General features: G+C 35.9%; 1 pseudogene; it reads right to left on the bottom strand.

The window, feature by feature from the left end:
- Positions 1-258: 258 nt before the first annotated feature.
- On the bottom strand, positions 259-3,625 carry LOC132300715 (wall-associated receptor kinase 2-like; annotated as a pseudogene).
- Positions 3,626-10,620: the final 6,995 nt, after the last annotated feature.

A 10,620-nucleotide genomic window follows, 5' to 3' on the forward strand; every position in this document is an offset into this window, starting at 1 on the left:
ATGAGCCTTCCTAAAATTTCACTGTTGTCTTTGTTGCTAGTTGTGATTACCATTAGCGGCAACACCAGCAACAGCTCTTGTCACGCCAAACTGTAGGGGGCAAGTTGCTCACTTTTGAAATTATAATAACTAACTTGATTATTTTTTTTTTCTTGTCCACAAGGTATTATGTTCAAGTTGAGGAGGTATTTTGCACTTCTTGAAAGCAATACGGTGGCAATTATAAGTACGCTGTTGTGCACATTACAAGTGGTCTAAATTATACATCTCATCATTTATTGGGGAAAAAATACACGTCTTATTTGTTATGTAACATAATAACACCGTGCGGTACACAATTTAAACAGAAAATAAAATGCAATTGTATTATCAAACAGTCAACACAAAGCCATCATCTCCCATCACCAACTGAAATTAATACTTGATCCTTAATGCTGTCATATCCGGCCGTTGTATTACCACCACCACCACCATAACCATGATCCTTTGATTCACGGAGCAAGTACTCTCTCTCCTCTGAATTTACACCGGCTCCAACCCATGGGTGATTTTCCATCGTTCTCAGTCCCTCAAGTTCCGCTGCTACTTCCTTCATTGTAGGCCTTTCCTCACCTTTTATCCTTAAGCACCTTTTTGCAAGATTAGCTACTTCTTTTAGCTGCTCTATATTTGCCTCTTGCACCACACAATCCTCTAGAATTTGAAACAGGCGATCATCTTTCAACAATGCTAGAAAATACATAGCGAGACTTCTCTGCTCCTCTGGTCCAGTGAAAGAAAGTGGTATCCTTCCTGTGAGTAGCTCCACAAGAACTACACCAAAGCTATAAACATCACTCTTTTCAGTCAATTGACTTGTATGCAAATATTCAGGATCTAAGTAACCAATGGTTCCCTGGACCATAGTTGATATTTCTGTTTCGTCGAGTGGAACCAACCTTGAAGCTCCAAAGTCAGACACCTTTGTAGTGTAATTATCATCCAAGAGTATGTTCATCGACTTGACATCTCTATGAATGATGGGAATAGAAGTTGCATAGTGCAAATATGATAGCACTCCAGCAGTTTCTGCAGCGATCCTCAGACGGGTTTCCCAGGACATGACCGAGGTCTTTTCTTCATTATGTATGTGGTGATAGAGAGTGTCATTGGTGATGAATTCATATACCAATAATGGAACTTCGGTCTCTAAGCAACAACCCAAGAGCTTTACCACATTCCTGTGATTAATTTGGGAGAGTACCACTACCTCATTTATGAATTGTTCAATCTGGCTTCTATCTACCATTTTGGACTTTTTTATGGCAACTGACAAGTTGTCTTGGAGAATTCCTTTGTATACAGTACCATAACCTCCTTGGCCGACAATCCTACTTTCATCGTAGTTGTTGGTGGCATTCTCAAGCTCCTTTGCTGTAAAGATTTTAGCAGTATTGGCTGCCAATTGCCTTTCAGAGAGTTGTTGCAGTAGCAAAAAACCACCATTTTGCCGAAAGAACTTGTCTTTGAGCATAATGAGCTTTCTTTTCTTGAATCCCCAGTACAACCAAGTGCTTCCAATTAATAAAACTGAGAAGCCTATGCCGACACCTACATTTGACCAAAAGAGTAAACTATGATTTATGTAATGCAGATCTACTCCTATGTATCAAATTGCATGATTTTTTTTTTTTTTTTTTAAAACCATTTTTGTGAAATATGCCAATGAGTCATTATTCTAATGATATAACTTCTCCTATGAGAAGGGTAAGTTCCAGCCCTAATGTGATTAATGTATATTTGAGTACTTATCTTTAAATAAAAAAGAAACATAGGGAATTGTTGAGACATCAATGCCCCTTTCCATGTTGGATAATTTGAACAAGATTTGGCGAACGAATCCGAAAGTCAAAGGCTTTATTATTATTATTAAGAAAGTCAAAGGAGGTTATTAGTAGCCATTGCAGGTTGTCATTACTTTTCCATTTCGTTAACCCCAATAGAACCAATATCCCTTGTTTTAGGATAGTTTATTGGTTCAAAAATTGTGTTAAAAAAAAATAGTCACATTATTATTTATTTATTTTTATTATTATTTTTTTTTTCAGAGGGAGACGCCTTCCCTTTCAAAAGGAAAATTATACTATGTCCGGGAATATTATGACACTTTGTACCCTTTCAAACCAAAATTTCTCATATACTCCACTTCTCTTTTTACCGAAGAAAACAGAGTGAGGGGTACTAGGTGTCAAAACATCCCAAGAATATTGCAGCTCGAATTTCTCTTTTTTCATAGGGATGCTTTGTGTATGGCTTCTCCTCTTCCTTCCATTAATTTTTTTCATCCATCAAACCAAATGGAGGATTAAAAAAACAAATGATATCTCCTTATAAAGCTGGAAAGCAATTAATATAGAGTGTAAAAATAGATATATAGACTTACCAACTGAGACCTTTGTCAACAATAAGGGGTCTAGAGTGCAACCCTTTCCATCTCTTTTGCCGTCCCCTTGGTACCACTTTGGGCAAGAACACTCATAACTTCCAGGAATGTTATGACAACTATTGGTGCAGTCATTCTGGGTTGAATTTTGACATTCATCAACATCTGAATAAAATGATCAAACTGAAATTAAGGATGAAAAACAGGGGAAAAAAAGGTTTTACTTGAAGCTAGCTAAACCAACATGAAATTAATATGAAAAGTACCTTGGCAACCACTGAGATTGGGCAAAGGCAAATATGGGTTTCCCTGGTAACCTTGTGGGCAATTGCAGCGATACCCTAGACCATTATCGGACTCAACGCATACGCTTTTCTCTGGACATGCATAATTCGATGAGTTCTCTTTAGCTTGCTCGCATGTTTGATTACCAACCGCCCAGTCCAGCACAGTGGGAACAACACTTCTGTTTTGCAGATCCTTGAGATCGAGTGTAGAGAAGTTATAAGCAGTTTCTTCTACCAGGAAAGAATAACTGCATGGACTGAAGTCCCATACCGTGCTGCGGTTAAATAAGCCTCCAACGGTGGTATTAAAAAACAAAAGCCCTTCTGGGATGAGGCTTTGGCAGCATCCTATACCGGAGCAAACCCCGTCACTTGAAGTATTTGCACTAGCACAGAATGACATACATCCTGTCCTTACTATGTCGCTGTCTCCTTGGAGACCTGCCATATTGGCAAAGGTGTCACAACCAACGGCAGTGTACTTGTTCCGTTTATAGGAAAGAGGGAAGTTTTTTAGAGAAATAGATGCCCAGATGTCATCAGATATACCCCCGCTGGAGTTATAACAAGTACGGGCTACAAAAGTGTGGATGCGCAATTCATGAGCCTCCAGGGATATGTCCAGGACCTCGATTTCAGAGATTTGAAACTGTGGTTTGGGAGGGTTGAAGCTGTGTTACAGGTTATCAGAAAATCTTGATTTAAGTAACATTCCTTACTCTTGCCGAATGGATATGGAATGCTCACATTCCCACAATATTCTTCACAATCGGATCGAATTGTTTGGGATGCTTCTGTTGCTGCTACTACTGCTGCTATCCACCATAGCAACACCATATGCACATGCTTCCTTTGCAAAGCCATGACTCAAGAGGTCTTCTCTCTCTCTCTCTCTGGATCTAGCTAGGTTTGTGTTTCCTCAGTTTTGAGGGGAAGGAGTAATTGTACGTTGCTCTATATTTTTCATCTATATTTATATAAGAACAAAATGTTTGACTGGAGAATTTCTTATGCATTGTATGTATTATTGTATGTATTAAAGTGAAACCCATCTTGGCTTACAAATTTGGGCGCATGCTATATTTTTCTTTATTTATAATTTGCACTTCATAATCTTTTAAAATGAAAAGTAAAAAAAGTATTAAAAAACTAGTCAAACTCAAATACTAAAAATATTATCATCCATTAGCTTGTTATGATAATATTGGAGGTGTTAGAGAGATCATTGACTCAGCAAATATGAAGTCTTTGGAAGGACTTCTATTGCAAGTTGACGAAAGGATGGTGACCGCTTCAAAAGGACAGGCACGCCAGGCTTTAATTATTTATTTATATTTGGGTTTATTTGAGGCAGATGAAAGGTAGTACATTTTTTTTTTTGTAATGAGACTCGTTAAAAGATGAAATTGTCCTTCAGTACTTAATTCATTTTAATTGTAAAATATTATACTTCTTAAGAGACCAAAACACCCTTGTGATTGTGTTCGGTATACTTAATAGTTCCGGATTTTATATATACGTAGGAATTATACATACATGCACGTATAAACTGAAATTTATATATTTAGGGGAAAAAAAACTCTAATTTATACATTTAGGAAAAAAAACACTGTAATTTATACTCGTATCTTTATTTTCTTTTATGAGATATATTCTAATTAAACAGAACTTTTTTCATTCAAACATTACATTTGAGTTTGAATTTGGATGCTCAATCTTTAAATTTTTAAGAGAAAATTAAAATTTGGAAATCAAATCTAAACAAAATTGTTCTACAGTGACCCCAGAGTCAAGAAAAGATGAATAATAGTCAATTTTGAAACTTAATTGTTAACAAGTAACCACTTGATGGCCCGTCCATCCCCATTATATTCCTTGACTGAAATTGGTGCTGAGGTGTGGAGCTGTCGACAATATCCCCAAGTTTGTAGTCTAGGGTGAGTCCTAAAAGGACCCTGCCTAGGTGAGTTCTTGGTGCCAATAAAAAAAAATAATAATAATAAAAAATAAAAAAGAAGAAGAAGAAGAAGAAGTAATCATTTGATGATTTATTACCCAAATATCCTTATTGTAATATACTGTTTTTTAGGACAAAGTACAGAAAACCCCACTCGACTTGTAACATTTTTTTAATAAACCTCCTTGTCTAATTTTCTTACTTAAGAACCTCCTCAACTATCCAAGGGGGGTAAAAGAGTTGATACTTTGACCAAAATGCCCTTTTATTTAAATTATAATTCTTCCGAACTTCAAAATTTCATATCTCACAAACCCTACATCGAAATATTACAAATAATATATGCATGGAAAGCTTATAAAACAAAGATTCAAGAAATATAAGATTTGTTCAGCATAATGTCATACCCAGAGAGAAATAGGTAATCTAAAAATATATTGCAACAATCTTATTTTATTTTTTATTTTTTAAAAATACTAGGGTTATTTGCAAGAAAATTTTCAGAATTATTCATTTTTATTTGGAGCATAACATATAAAAAAATTAGCCCTAATAGAGATCGAATATTCATTTTGAATTTTTTTTTTTTTTTAAATGGTGAGTCTATAAAAAAAAAGAAAATATTTTGATGCAATATATGATATCTCATGAAATCAATCTTTGTTGGAGCAAATTTTTTTATATGTTATGTTTCATATGCAAATGAATAAGTCTAGAAATGTTTTTGCAAATATCCCGAGTATTTTATTTTTTAAAAATAAAATAGGATTACTGGAGCAGATTTTTAGATTGCCAATTTCTCTCTGGTTATAGAGGTTTGTTGCACAAATATTATATTTCTGGAATCCTTATTTCATTTCATAAGCTTTCCGTGCATATACTATTTACAATTTTTGAATATACGGTTTGTGAAATATGAATTTTTAAAGTTCGAGAAAATTAGGATTTAAATAAAAGGACATTTTTGGTCCAAGCATTCACTCTTTTACCCCTCTCGGATAGTTAAGGGGGGTTCTTTGGTAAAAAATTAGATAAGAGGAATTTATTGGAAAAGGGCTACAACTCGAGGGGGGTTTTGTGTAATTTACCCTATTTTTTAATTGGACAAATTTACCCTACAAAATAAACCCAATTAAACACATGGTATGATAATTGTCATTTAAATTACTACACGTACACTTTTTAGTGTGATCAATGAACTGAGATGTTGCTAGTGCGATTTGATTGCTGACTTGATTACATGGGTGGTTATATAAAAACATATTAACATAGATTTATATACACCCAAACTACATGTATAGTGGTTCTAAAGCTTACCGAAGAGGTAGACCTGAACAATTAAACAACTTATGATTACTTTTCTGTAACTAAGTTGCATGAATATCTTTTTAAATCCTCTTACCTCATGACTCTAGCTTGTTCATACACTTACCCTAACCCATCACTTATCCTACTTATGCCACGCCGCTCATGCCCTTCTTACAGGACTTAGGCTCAGTTTGGTAGAGTGGAAATGGGAGGAAAAGGAAGGGAAGGTGATGGAGGGTTACTAAAAAACTATGTTTGGGTAAAATGGGTGGAAGGAAAGGAAAGGAGAGGGAAGGGTTTGGAGGGATATGTATAGCTTTGTACAGTGATTTGCTTATCCTCCCAAAAAGGGAGGAAATGGAAGGAAAGGGAAGGCAATGGTTGATGTAATATTTGTGATGCCAATTTTACCCTCAAAACAATATGCATACTAGTTACATACAAGGTAGCAGTTGTAGAAAGAATGGAGAGATGGCGGGTAGTGGCTGAAGCTTGCGAATGGCGAACCCGACCTGGAATGGCGGCGATGGAAACTGAAAGATATGGGTTTTGATTTTCTGAACAATCTGAAATGATACACTGATACGGGTTTTGAATTTTTGATTCTTGCAGAAAGATAAACTAATATATATGGGTTTGGGTTTTGAACTTCTGAATCTTGTAGTGCAAAGAGAGAGAGAAAGATGGCAAGTTCAGGATTGAGAACGATAATAGAGCTAGAGGCGATATTGGGCTGAAATGATTTGCCCAAAATTTTTCTTTTCTTTTCTTGTAGCCCAACTGCTGATATAGGAGAATATATATATATGTAAATAATAGAGAATGGGGAGGCTGAAAAGATTTGCCCGAATTTTTTTTTCTTTCTTTTCTTATGCAGGTACAGGATACTATATATATATATATATATATATATATATATATATATATATATTATATACCTTTTTTTTTTTTTTTTTTTTTTTTTTTTTTTTTTTTTTTGTCACTATGCAGCGGCATTGAATGACCAAGGTTAGAAGCTTTTTTGAAATAAAATGATGATTTTTGAGAATATTGTTTACTGGAGCTGTTGGGTAAAAATACCAAAACAGTCATCTTCATTGGGTTGGGCCAGATCTGTTTGGGAACCATGGAAAGAACTTGAGCCTTCACTTCTGTTGGAGCCCAATTTTGAGAAGGCTATGGGATTGACTTGGGCTAGAGCTTCCATGAGGAAGGCTTCATACTCATTTTGGGATTTTGCTAAAGAAAGCTTTGCTTGGGCCAGGCTTTTGGATAGGAGGAAAGCCGAAGACTCTCCTAAGCCAGATCATGATATTGCATGGTGCTTTGAGAACCATTTAGAAATTTCTTCTGGAGTAACATCTTTGATAGAGAATTGGTCCCACCATTTGACTTTGAAAATCCTTCCTAGAAGAGGAAGATTAGAAGGGGTTTTGAGGATTTGGAATTGCCATAGAACTATCCATGACAATGCGAAATTTGTAAAAAATAAGAATGATTTGGGAAATTCGGAAAGCTCAGGAGGAGCGTGGAATTTTTCATTGAAAATTGAAAATCCCTTGGACACCGTTTCAGGGATGATTTCTTGGCAGGGACCAAACATATGCCACCAGTCAATGAACCATCTGGGGATATTTAGATTGAAATTCTTTTGGAAAAGGATAAGCTAGGAATGGCTATAATCCTGATTTTGGAAATAAAAGGTATTGTACCAAGCATCCTGATAGTCCCAGTAATTGAAAGTTTTAAGGGTTGCGAGGCTGAGAAAATTGCCTTGGAGCATTGATGTTTTTACCCCAGGCTGCTGGAGTAAGGACTTTTTGAATGGTACATGTGGTGTGAGAAATGAAAGACTCATCACCTGGTTTTGAATGAGTTCGAATTTTGATGGAATCAGTGTCCACTAAAATAAACTCATAAAAATTTTTTGTTTTCCGAAAATCTGATGTTGGGTAATGAAAACCTTTGACAAAATGATTTTGAGAAAGTAAAACTGGGTTTTGGTTAAAAATCTCTTTTTCAACCACACAAATGGTTGATGAATTTGGTTTTTGAAAATAACGAGATTTTTTTAGAGTGGGATTGTTGACCACCACTTGCTGTGAAACAGATCTTGAGGAAATTTGTTTATCTGATGCTGAAGAAATTGCAGCATAAGTTTTTTGAAGGGGAGGAAAAACTGGTTGTTGGGACTGTAAGTATGCTTGGATGGGGTCATACTGGATTGGGGACATGTCTATGACATGTTGGGGAATTGTGGTTAGGGCTGAAAACTGGTTTGTAATTAATGGAGGTGGACTAGCACACATAACTTCTTCATCTTCCTCGACTTTATCATACCAGGTTTTTTTGGAAGGGTTATGAGAAGAGGATGATTGAGCATATGCATCTTTTGTTTTGTGGGGTTTTGGGCTTGCAACTGAGGCTCCTCTACCTGTCTTGGGAGGCATAGTAACCACCCCTAAGCTCCTGCTTTTCCCTACAAAAATTGCCTGGTGAGAAAATGAGGAAGAGAATTGTTTTCTCCTTTTATATATTAAATATCAAAGTCAAATACAGAAAGAATAGCTTGCCATCTGGCGAAAATTTGTTTTGAGGCTATGTTATGAACATCTTTCTTTAAAACAGTTTTTGCAGATTGGCAATCAACACGAACCAAAAATTTTTGATTTAGTAAGTCACTTTAAAATTTTGAAATGCATAAAACTATAGATAAAATTTCCTTTTTGACTGTAGAGTAATTTTGTTGTACTTGGTTCCATGTGCCAAAGGCGAACTGAACTAGTTGTTCCTTGTCACCTGTTTTTTGTTTTAGGATACCTCCATATCCTAATTCAGATGCATCAGTTTCCACAATTTTGAAGGCTTCTGGATCAGCAATAGATAGGCAAGGAAGGTTTTTTCCTTTGCTTTTAAGGATTCTGACTGTTTTTGTATGCTCATCGGACCATGGGGGAGGGGACTTTTTTAATCTTTGTTGTAGTGGAGCACAAAGAAGGGAAAGATCCTTAAAAAGCTCAGAGAGATAATTTAGGCACCCTAAAAATCTTTGAAGCTGGGTTTTGTCTTTAATTTCATCAGGGAATTTATCAACAAATTGGATGGATCTGTTGATTGGGATGACAGTTCCTTGGTGGATCTGGAAACCTAAGAACCTAATCTTGGTATGAAACAAAGTTAACATTGATAAAGAAAGGACTAATCCGTTATGCTTGATGGTTTGAGCAAACACATTGAGATGTTTCCAATGAGCATCTATAGAAGAAGAAAATATTAGTATATCATCAATATAAACAATTGAAAAATTCGTAAGATGAATAAAAATATCATTCATAATTTTTTGGAATTCTGAAGGGGCATTTTTTAATCCGAAAGGCATCACATTCCATTCGTAATGGCCAAAAGGAACCGTGAAAGCTGCTTTGTATCTATCCTTTTCAGCAATTTGGATTTGCCAAAATCCTGACTTGAGATCAAACTTTGAAAAAACGGTTGGATGAACGAGACGTTGGATTAGGTCCTTTTTATTGGGCAGGGGATACCTGATCCATTGAAGAACTTCATTGAGGGGCTTGTAATTGATAACTAATCTGGGAACACCTCTTTCTATTTCAACATTCTTTTGGACATAGAAAGCGGCACAGCTCCATGGGGAATGGCTTTTTTGGATGAGGGATTTGTTTAATAATTCCTGTACTTCTTTCATACAATAATTAAGAAGTTCTTGACTCATTTGGCTAGGACGGGCTTTGGTAGGGATATCCTTTTCATTGAAAGATTTTTCATAAGGTAATTCAACAATGTGTTGTCTTCTGTGCCAAAAAGCGTTTGGGAGATCAGAGCAAACCTGACTTTCAAGTCTTAATCTGAACCTTTGAATAGAGTCTTGGAGACTTTTTTGACTGATTCGTTCATCAATCTATTTGAAGATTAGTTCTTGTTTGAGAAAGTCTAAATGCTTTGTTTTGCTTTCAATCCTGTGGACAGCAGGGACTTGAGTAACATAGGAATCCTTAATGGTATTGAGATCCTTGGTGTCTATAGGATGAGCAAAAGGGAAGCAAATTTCTTGTCCAACTAGACTTGTTGAAATGCCTTGGCTATCAACTTTGAACGGGTAAAGAAGAGAAATAAATGGAGTTCCCAAAATAACAGGGGTATTGAGGTCTTTAACAGGGATGAAAGGTGTTTTAATACAAAGACCCTGATTATAAACATGGGCTTTGGTTAACTTGTACTGAACAGTGAGTCGTGAACCATTAGCACCTTGAAGCCCTTCTTTGGTTTTCTCAAAGTATTTCGTAGGGACAAGTTCTTCATTGATACAATTGAGATCAGCACCGGAGTCAATAAGAGCCACTGTATGAATGGTATAGTCTTTGTTGATGACAATTTTTAGATTAACATGCCATTTCTGAAATGTTATCTGGGTCAGAAGGTTGATGTAAGTTTCATTGTCCTAGGTGGGATTTTCAGAAACTTGTTGTTCAAGTTTTGTAGAGGACTTAGGTAGTAAGGCATCTATCTGGGATTGTTGAAAAAGGATTTGGCTTCTGAGGGTAAGAATATCATGAGCAGTGGAATCTTTCAAAGCCTTACCCTCTTGCTTTAGGAGTGAAATCTCTTGCTTGGTTTGTTTGATTTCT

Source organism: Cornus florida, unplaced genomic scaffold (assembly GCF_030987335.1).
Source record: "Cornus florida cultivar Cherokee Brave unplaced genomic scaffold, ASM3098733v1 CherokeeBrave_3.0.0_Hap2_Chr03, whole genome shotgun sequence".
Classification (NCBI taxonomy): Eukaryota; Viridiplantae; Streptophyta; class Magnoliopsida; order Cornales; family Cornaceae; genus Cornus; species Cornus florida.